Source organism: Hylobates moloch, unplaced genomic scaffold, assembly GCF_009828535.3.
Source record: "Hylobates moloch isolate HMO894 unplaced genomic scaffold, HMol_V3 SCAFFOLD_7, whole genome shotgun sequence".
Classification (NCBI taxonomy): Eukaryota; Metazoa; Chordata; class Mammalia; order Primates; family Hylobatidae; genus Hylobates; species Hylobates moloch.
Window position 1 is genome coordinate 98,036,615 of NW_026652282.1, and position 7,818 is coordinate 98,044,432.

The 7,818-nt window shown below is 38.5% G+C and overlaps 1 non-coding gene across 1 annotated transcript; it reads right to left on the bottom strand.

Moving 5' to 3' along the window:
* Positions 1–844: 844 nt before the first annotated feature.
* LOC116812295 (U6 spliceosomal RNA) lies at positions 845–950 on the bottom strand. The gene has a single exon (XR_004370608.1). It is a non-coding gene; the product is annotated as a U6 spliceosomal RNA (small nuclear RNA).
* Between the last annotated feature and the right edge of the window lie 6,868 nt (positions 951–7,818).

Consider the following 7,818-nt stretch of genomic DNA (forward strand, 5'->3'; position numbering starts at 1 on the left):
TGTCCATGTGTTCTCATTGTTCAGCTCCCACTTATGAGCGAGAACATGTGGTGTTTGTTTTTCTGTTCCTGTGTTAGTTTGCTGAGGATAATGGCTTCCAGCGTCATCCATGTCCCTGCAAAGGACATGGTCTCATTCTTTTTTATGGCTGCATAGTATTCCATGGTGTATATGTGCCACATTTTCTTAATCCAGTCTATCATTGATGGGCATTTGGGTTCGTTCCATGTCTTTGCTATTGTAAGTAGTGCTGCAATAAACATACGTGTGCATGTATCTTTATAGTAGAATGATTTATATTCCTTTGGATATATACCCAGTAAGGGGATTGCTGAGTCAAATGGTATTTCTGGTTCTAGGTCCTTGAAGAAGTGCCACACTGTCTTTCACAATGGTTGAACTAGTTTACATCCCCACCAACAGTGTAAAAATGTTCTGATTTCTGGCCAGGTGCGGTGGCTCAAGCCTGTAATCCCAGCACTTGGGGAGGCCGAGGCAGGCGGATCACGAGGTCAGGAGGTCAAGACCATCCTGGCTAACACGGTGAAACCCCGTCTCTACTAAAAATACAAAAAATTAGCTGGGCGTGTTGGCAGGCGCCTGTAGTCCCAGCTACTCGGGAGGCTGAGGCAGGAGAATGGCGTGAACTCAGGAGGCGGAGCTTGCAGTGAGCCGAGATCGCGCCACTGCACTGCAGCCTGGAGGACAGAACAAGACTCTGTCTCAAAAAAAAAAAAAAAAAAAAAAAAAAAAAGTTCCTATTTCTCCAAAGCCTTGCCAGCGTTTGTTGCTTCTTGACTTTTAGTAATCGTCATTCTGACTGGCGTGAGACGGTATCTCACTGAAAAATATGGAACACTCACAAATTTGCTTGTCATCCTTGCGCAGGGGACATGCTAATCTTCTCTGTATCGTTCCAATTTCAGTATACCTGCTGCTGAAGTGAGCACAAACTCCATTGATTTTTCTTCTAGTCTTGTGAGTTTGCCAAAAACTCTGTTGCTTCTCTCCCTCCTATCCAGAGCGCTCTGCCTCGCTTGCCAGTCTCTCACCCTATAAGAGGCAAATGTCCCAGAGGGAAAAGCCACTTGTAGCATGTTAGTGTACCTCTCTGTGCCTCTATTTTCTGAGGTTTTGGTCCCTCGACTTCTAGTTGTCTTGGCAATTTTCAGATGCCCTCTAGTTGTCCCCTGTGCATACACAAATCTATAACAAGATAATCTACCATAGTAGGCCAGTGGAAGTCTGGATATCAACCAGGCCGGCTCCTTAGGATGAGCTCATCATTTCTGCTCCTTCACCTCATGCCACAGCAGTGTCCAGTAATTTTAAGACGAGGTTATTACAAGCATAGACACTAAGGACTGACTGAGTTTCATTCCTGGCTTCTTTGTTTACCAGCTTTGTGTATCTGTGAAGATCATTTATTTTTTCTAAGCCTTAGTTTCCTCATCTGTAACATGGAGCTGATCATAGAAGCTATCTAGAAGATTTGTGAGAATGAAATAAAATAATCCACAAATACATTACAGTGCTTGGCAAGTAGTATGTGTTAGATAAATACTAACTACTATTAGTACCTGTAGATTTTATGTAAGCCCAATCATTACAAGGGATATTCAATATAACAAATTACATGTAAATTACTTATATTCCTTTGCAATGAATATTATTAAATAGATAAAAGCTGAGTTCGAATAAGTAAAGGATAATTTTAGTGGATTTATGTAATGTATTTTAATTTGTTTTGTTGCCTCAGTTTCATCGGCTATAGATAAGCTACCAATTACATCCTTAGCCCCAGAACCTAATAATGCTTAGGTGAGCTGTATATATTAACACCCTCATCTCAAACTGTAGTTTTATGTTAAAAGTTTATGTAGTTAATTATAAACAAATAATCAAACTCCTTCCCTTCTCCTTCCACATGTCCCAAATAACATTTCGATGTTATTTTTTTGCTTGGTTAAAAGAGCAATTGGCTATAGTGAGAGTGGAGAGGGTTTTCTGAACGTAGAATATGTGCTATAATTCAGGTTGTCCTCTGTCCCAGCCCATCTGGAATCTTGCCTGAGTCTTAGCCTGAGGCACTGTAATGACACTGAGTAAAAACCAAAAGGGCTCTTTCATTCCAATCTCTTAGGTGGATGAGAATGCTTTACATCAGCAGTGGTGGTGCCAGCCACTCCTGCAGAGACAGTAGGAGGCAGTAGACTGTGCCAGTGGTTTCAGTAGCAACAGACGAAGCCAGTGCCCTTGTTGCAGATATTAGCTCCCTCCGAAATGAACAGTGGCAGACTTGATGCTAATATGGGTAAACACTGGAACTTGAAGCAGTGCTTCTGGCAGGCATCAGCATCAATTGCCCCTTTGGTGGGATTGTGACTTTCTGGCATTAGTGTTTGTAGGATACCTGGTCAAAGAGACAGGAGTAGAAAGAGAGTTGGGGAAAGGCGGATGGTGAATGCCACAGCATAGCTAAAGAACACATGGAAAATTCTCCCTGTGGACCCCCAGAGCTATTTGGAAGATGTATGAAGGGGGTTGGAATTTCTACAGAGTAGGTAGAGGCAGAGCCATGCTTTGTGACTGCCATTGTAATATGTCATTATCCCTCGACTAGAGTACCTTGGGAAATACAGAGCTTAAGAATAATAATAGTGGCAATAATAATACAGGAGCTGCTACAGTTTTCCAAACACATCAACAAAATATAGAGAACTGCCATGCATGCTAATGTTCACCATTCATTTAGCTCCCAGGCTCCAAAGGAAACAGATAAGTATATTAGATGTAACATTAAAGAAATATGATTATTTAAGGACAATGAACCAGAAACTGGAACAGCTAATGGGAAGGTTTAATTATGGGCATAACCCCTATGGTAGTTGTTTTTGGATGCAGATTAAAAACCACTTAAGAATGTATCTCATTGTTTTAAGATCATGGCTCAGTTTCGGACCATTTTGTTTGTTTACCCACCTTTCTACACTTTGGGTTTCTGTAAGGCAAAATCAACAAATGATAACATTTGATGTTGCCAAACCTGAATTTTACCCTCAAAGAGTAAATAAATTAAAAAATATGCATCATAAGCTCTGAAGAATTTCTCAAAAAGGAGTACTAGGGAGGTAATTTGACCAGTACAATTCTCCGTTATATAAGAAAGTCTTTTGTAGTTATTGCTTAAAAAACCCTCAGGCAAATTGATTTCTTATAGCTCATATATTTTGAAATACCACATCAATTCACTAAGTGTCTGTTGAAGTCTTACTTTGTGCGAGATAGTAATGAAATAATCAGAGAAATGGATTTAGAATTGCAACTGTAACAAGTCCTGGGACAAGAGCTACATAGCACCATGAAAACATATCTTTGTCTGAGAGGTCATGGGAGGCTTGTTGGGGAAAGTCACACTTAAATTCAGAAATGAAAGATGAGGTCAGGTGCCTTATCTTAAGAATTATTATTCTTAAGCCAATTTACAGGCATATGGCTCACACCTGTAATCCCAGCATTCTGTGAGGCTGAGGCAGAAGGCTCACTTGAGCCCAGGAGTTTGAGATCAGCCTTGACAATGTAGAGAGACCCTGTCTCTACTAAAAATAAAAAAAAATTACCAGGCATAGGGGCTCACACATGTGGTCCCACTATATGGGAAGTTGAGGTGGGAGGATTGCTTAAGCCCAAGAAATCGAGGCCGCAGTGAGCCGTGATTTTGTCACTGTTCTCTAGCCTGGGGTAACAGAGTAAGACCCTGTCTCAAAAAAATAATAATAATTGGAGAATGAGTGTGAGTTAACTAGGTGAGGGAGGGTGGCACTGAATGAGGCAGAGGAGATAGCATGTGGAAAGGTCCTGTGGTTAGAGGGAGCATCACATATTTAAGGACCTGAAAGAAAGTCAATGTGGCTGGAGCCACATTCTTTTCATTATTACCCAAAGTCATTTTCTCATAAGGTAAAATAGAGTAAGAACATTTTTAGATTTCAGATTTCATAGCGATCCCTGGAATCAGAATCACAATGATCTTTTCCCAATACTCATTTCTTCTCACCTGCTGAATCAATTGAATTTGTGTATTTCTTTAGTTTTCATTGTGGTTTATGATTCCTTTAATCTGCCCTATTTATCCACTACTTCACCCTGATTGGCTTAATTTACTTCTTTCCATAGGGAACCATTTTAAAGTGCTTTGCTAATCCCTATAATTTACTTTTTACCCTTTGGGGTTTATCCCATACTTCTTTGCTGACCTCCAAACCTAGGTAGCCATCATCTTACTTACATCTTACATCAAATCTTACTATAACCTTACATCTTACATCAATCTTACTTACATCATCTTACTCTGTTCTCACTCTAGGATTCCAAGGTTGTTTAAAAATCATGCTATCACGATTTAATGACAATTTATACTGCCCTCAGCTGGGTCCTCAATACCACTCAGTTGTCTCTTAACTAATATTTTATTGCATCCTCAGAATTTATTGTAAGCTTTTCCATTGAAAACAATACCCACTGTAACTCCACTATCCTCACTCATATTAGATGATCATACCTTCTATTTTTGGCAAAAGATTGAGGCAATCTGATATAAAATTTTTCAGTACATCTCTTTCATGCTCCCATTGCTTCTTCACATTTCCTCTATTAACAACTATTTTAGGTCTTTAAATATCCTCTTTCCCACCCAACTCAAAAGAAAAATGAGTCCCTTTCTTTCCAAAGTTAGTTCCTCTGTCTTTACCCTTATTCACTCTTACTTCCTTTAGGATCATGCTCCTCTCTCTCTGGAATGTTCAATTTCTTCATCTGTATTGGTGTCTTCTTCTTTATGTATAGTTCTAATCAATGATTGCTCATCCTAAAACAACATGAAATGAAGCAAAACAAGATGCTGATATGGCATTACTAGTCCCTGAAGCTACTGCCCATCTTCTTATACAATAATGCCAATAACAACAATAATTTCTGATAAGAGCTCCTGATGCTGAGCTAAGTGATTTAAACATTGCTTCATTTCAGCCTCACCAACACTTCCTGTGGAGTGGAGTGTTTTTGTCCCATTTTACAGATGAGGAAACTGAGGTTTTGGTTTAATATTTGTTCTACTTCCTAGTAGTCCATTTATTGCTCAGCTTCTTCTAATCTTAATTCTACTCTACCCATTCTAATGAAGCAGCTTTGTCAATGATTTACTAATTTCGAATTCAAAGGCTTATCCAGTTATCAATTTCACTGCTGCATTTGCTTTTTATTTGATGCTACCTACTGAGATCTTTGATGTGGGCATTCCTGAAGGCTTAGTCTTTGGTCCTTTTCTCTTCTTACACTTTCACCGTTATTAATTAATGTCACTGATCCAAGTGATTATAACCTGTATGTCTCTATCCAAGACCTCCCTTTTGAGCTCCAGCTCCATGTATTCCATTATCTAGTAAACATTTCTACCTACATATACCACAGACACCACAAACACAAACAAGTCAAAACTAAACAAACCTCTCCTCTTCAACTTTCCCTTTATCCAAAAGAGTCTTTCCTCCTTTTGATTTCCTTTGGGCCAGTCTCCTAATTTGCCTCTCCACCTCTAGGTGCACTTGCCCAGGGACACAGGCGTGAGAAGAATATTCTTAAAGCTTATCTCTGATTATTTCACCCCTCCTGTTTAAAATCCTTTCATATATTTGCATTCCAATCTAAACAAACTGAAACTCCTTATGTGTTCCAGGACATTCACAATTTGTCTCTTACATTGTTTATACTCTCAGCTCCTGGTTTTCAAACCTGCATTTATATAAGAGCCAACTGGGATCTTATAAAATATTGACATTTGGGGTTCACCACAAACCAAATAAAATGGAGTCTCTGGGTTGGGATTGGCACCTGTAGTTTTAAACACTTTTCAGGTGATTCTAATGTGTAGCTGGGCTTGAGGACTTCTCTAAGCCAACTGCACTATGTTTTTTTTTCTGCATTTGGCCCATGCCTCTTGTTTCTCTACACTTGCTTATACTTTCTCTTTGGCAGATACCCTCTGTGGCCACAGTCAACATTTTTTGAGGTATAATTAACAGAGTAACATGAAAACATTTTAAGTGTTCAGTTTGACAGATTTTAAAAATTATTTACACCCATATAACCACCACACAAAATAAGATCATTTTATCACTGCAGGAATTTCACTTGCACCCTTTTCCACTTGTTTTTCCTCCCTCCCAGAAACCACTTTTGGGCTTCTAACAATAAAGATTTTGCCTGTTCTTATACTTCGTAAAATTGTAACCATATTGCGTGTACTATTCTTTGTTTGATTTCTTTCAGTAAAATGCCTGAGATGTATCTTTGTTATTGTACATACAGCAGTTGATTATTTTATTTCTGAGTAGTATTCAGTTGTGTGAATATACCACAGTTTTTGTATTCATTTTTTGATTGAAGGACAACATTAGGCTGTTTTGATACATTCGCTATTTGAAGCCGTATAAATTCCTCAAGGCCCACTTCAAATTCTAATTTTGTCATGAAGTCTTTTCTCATTTCCCAGTTATAAGTGATCTCTCTTTACCGTGACCTCCCGTAGCATTTTGTGTCTGTCCCAGACAGTGCAGAATGTATAAGAATCAGATAGAGCTGTGTTTAAAATATGTCTCTAACACAAACTGGCTGATCTTATATAACTCAGTGTATTTTTTTTTTTTTTTTTTTTACTGCTACAGTAACACATTGCTACAAATTTACTGACTTAACAATAACACTAATTTATAATCTTACAGTTCTGGAGGTCAGAAGTCTGACACGAGTCTCGCTGGGCTAAAATCAAGGTGTCAGCAGGGCTGCATTTCTTTTTGTATGCTCTGCGGGAGTATATGTTCCCTTTCCTTTTTCAGCTCTTAGAGACTGTCCATTTTTCTTGGCTTGGAGTCTCCTTTCTTTTCTCACACTGTATCACTCTGATCTTTTTCTCTGCCTCCCTCTTCCACTTTTTAAAACAATTGATTATTATTGCATATACTTGTGGGGTACAATGTGATGTTTATATACATACATTGTGGAATGATAAATCAAGCTAATTAATATATCATTGCCTCACATGCTAATCATGTTTTTGTGGTGAGAACATTGAAAACTCACTCTTTTAGAAATTTTCAAGTACACAGTACAGTATTGGTGACTGTAGTCACCATACTGTACAATAGAGCACCAGAATGTATTCCTCCTAACTCCAACTTTGTACTCTCTGATTAACTCTAGCCATTTCTTCCCTGCCCCACTCCCCCAAACCCATGATAACGACCATTCTACTCTCTGCATTGTTTGACTTTTTTAGATTCCACATGTAAGTGAGATTATGCAGTATTTATCTTTCTGTACCTGGCTTATTTCACTCAGCATTATGTCCTCCAGGTTCATCTATGTTGTCACAAAAGACAGGATTTCCTTCCTTGTTAAGCTGAATAGTATTCTATTGTGTACATGTACCACATTTTTTTATCCATTCATCCATTGATGAATATTTAGCTTGTGATTACATTAGGCCCATTTAGCTAATCCAGGACTGGCAACCTTAATTCACTCCGTAATCCTTAATAACCCTTTGCGACGTTAACATATCATATTCACAGGTACCAGAGGTTAAAATGCGGATGGATATCTTTGGGAAGGTAGCATTATTCTGTCTACCATATTCAGTTAAATTCTGGGTTTGTTTCCTTATCTAGAAAATGAGATGAATGCTGCCTACTTTATAGGATTGTAGTGAGGATACAATTAAATCAGCTACCATATATAAATTGCCTAGCACAGTTCCTGGAA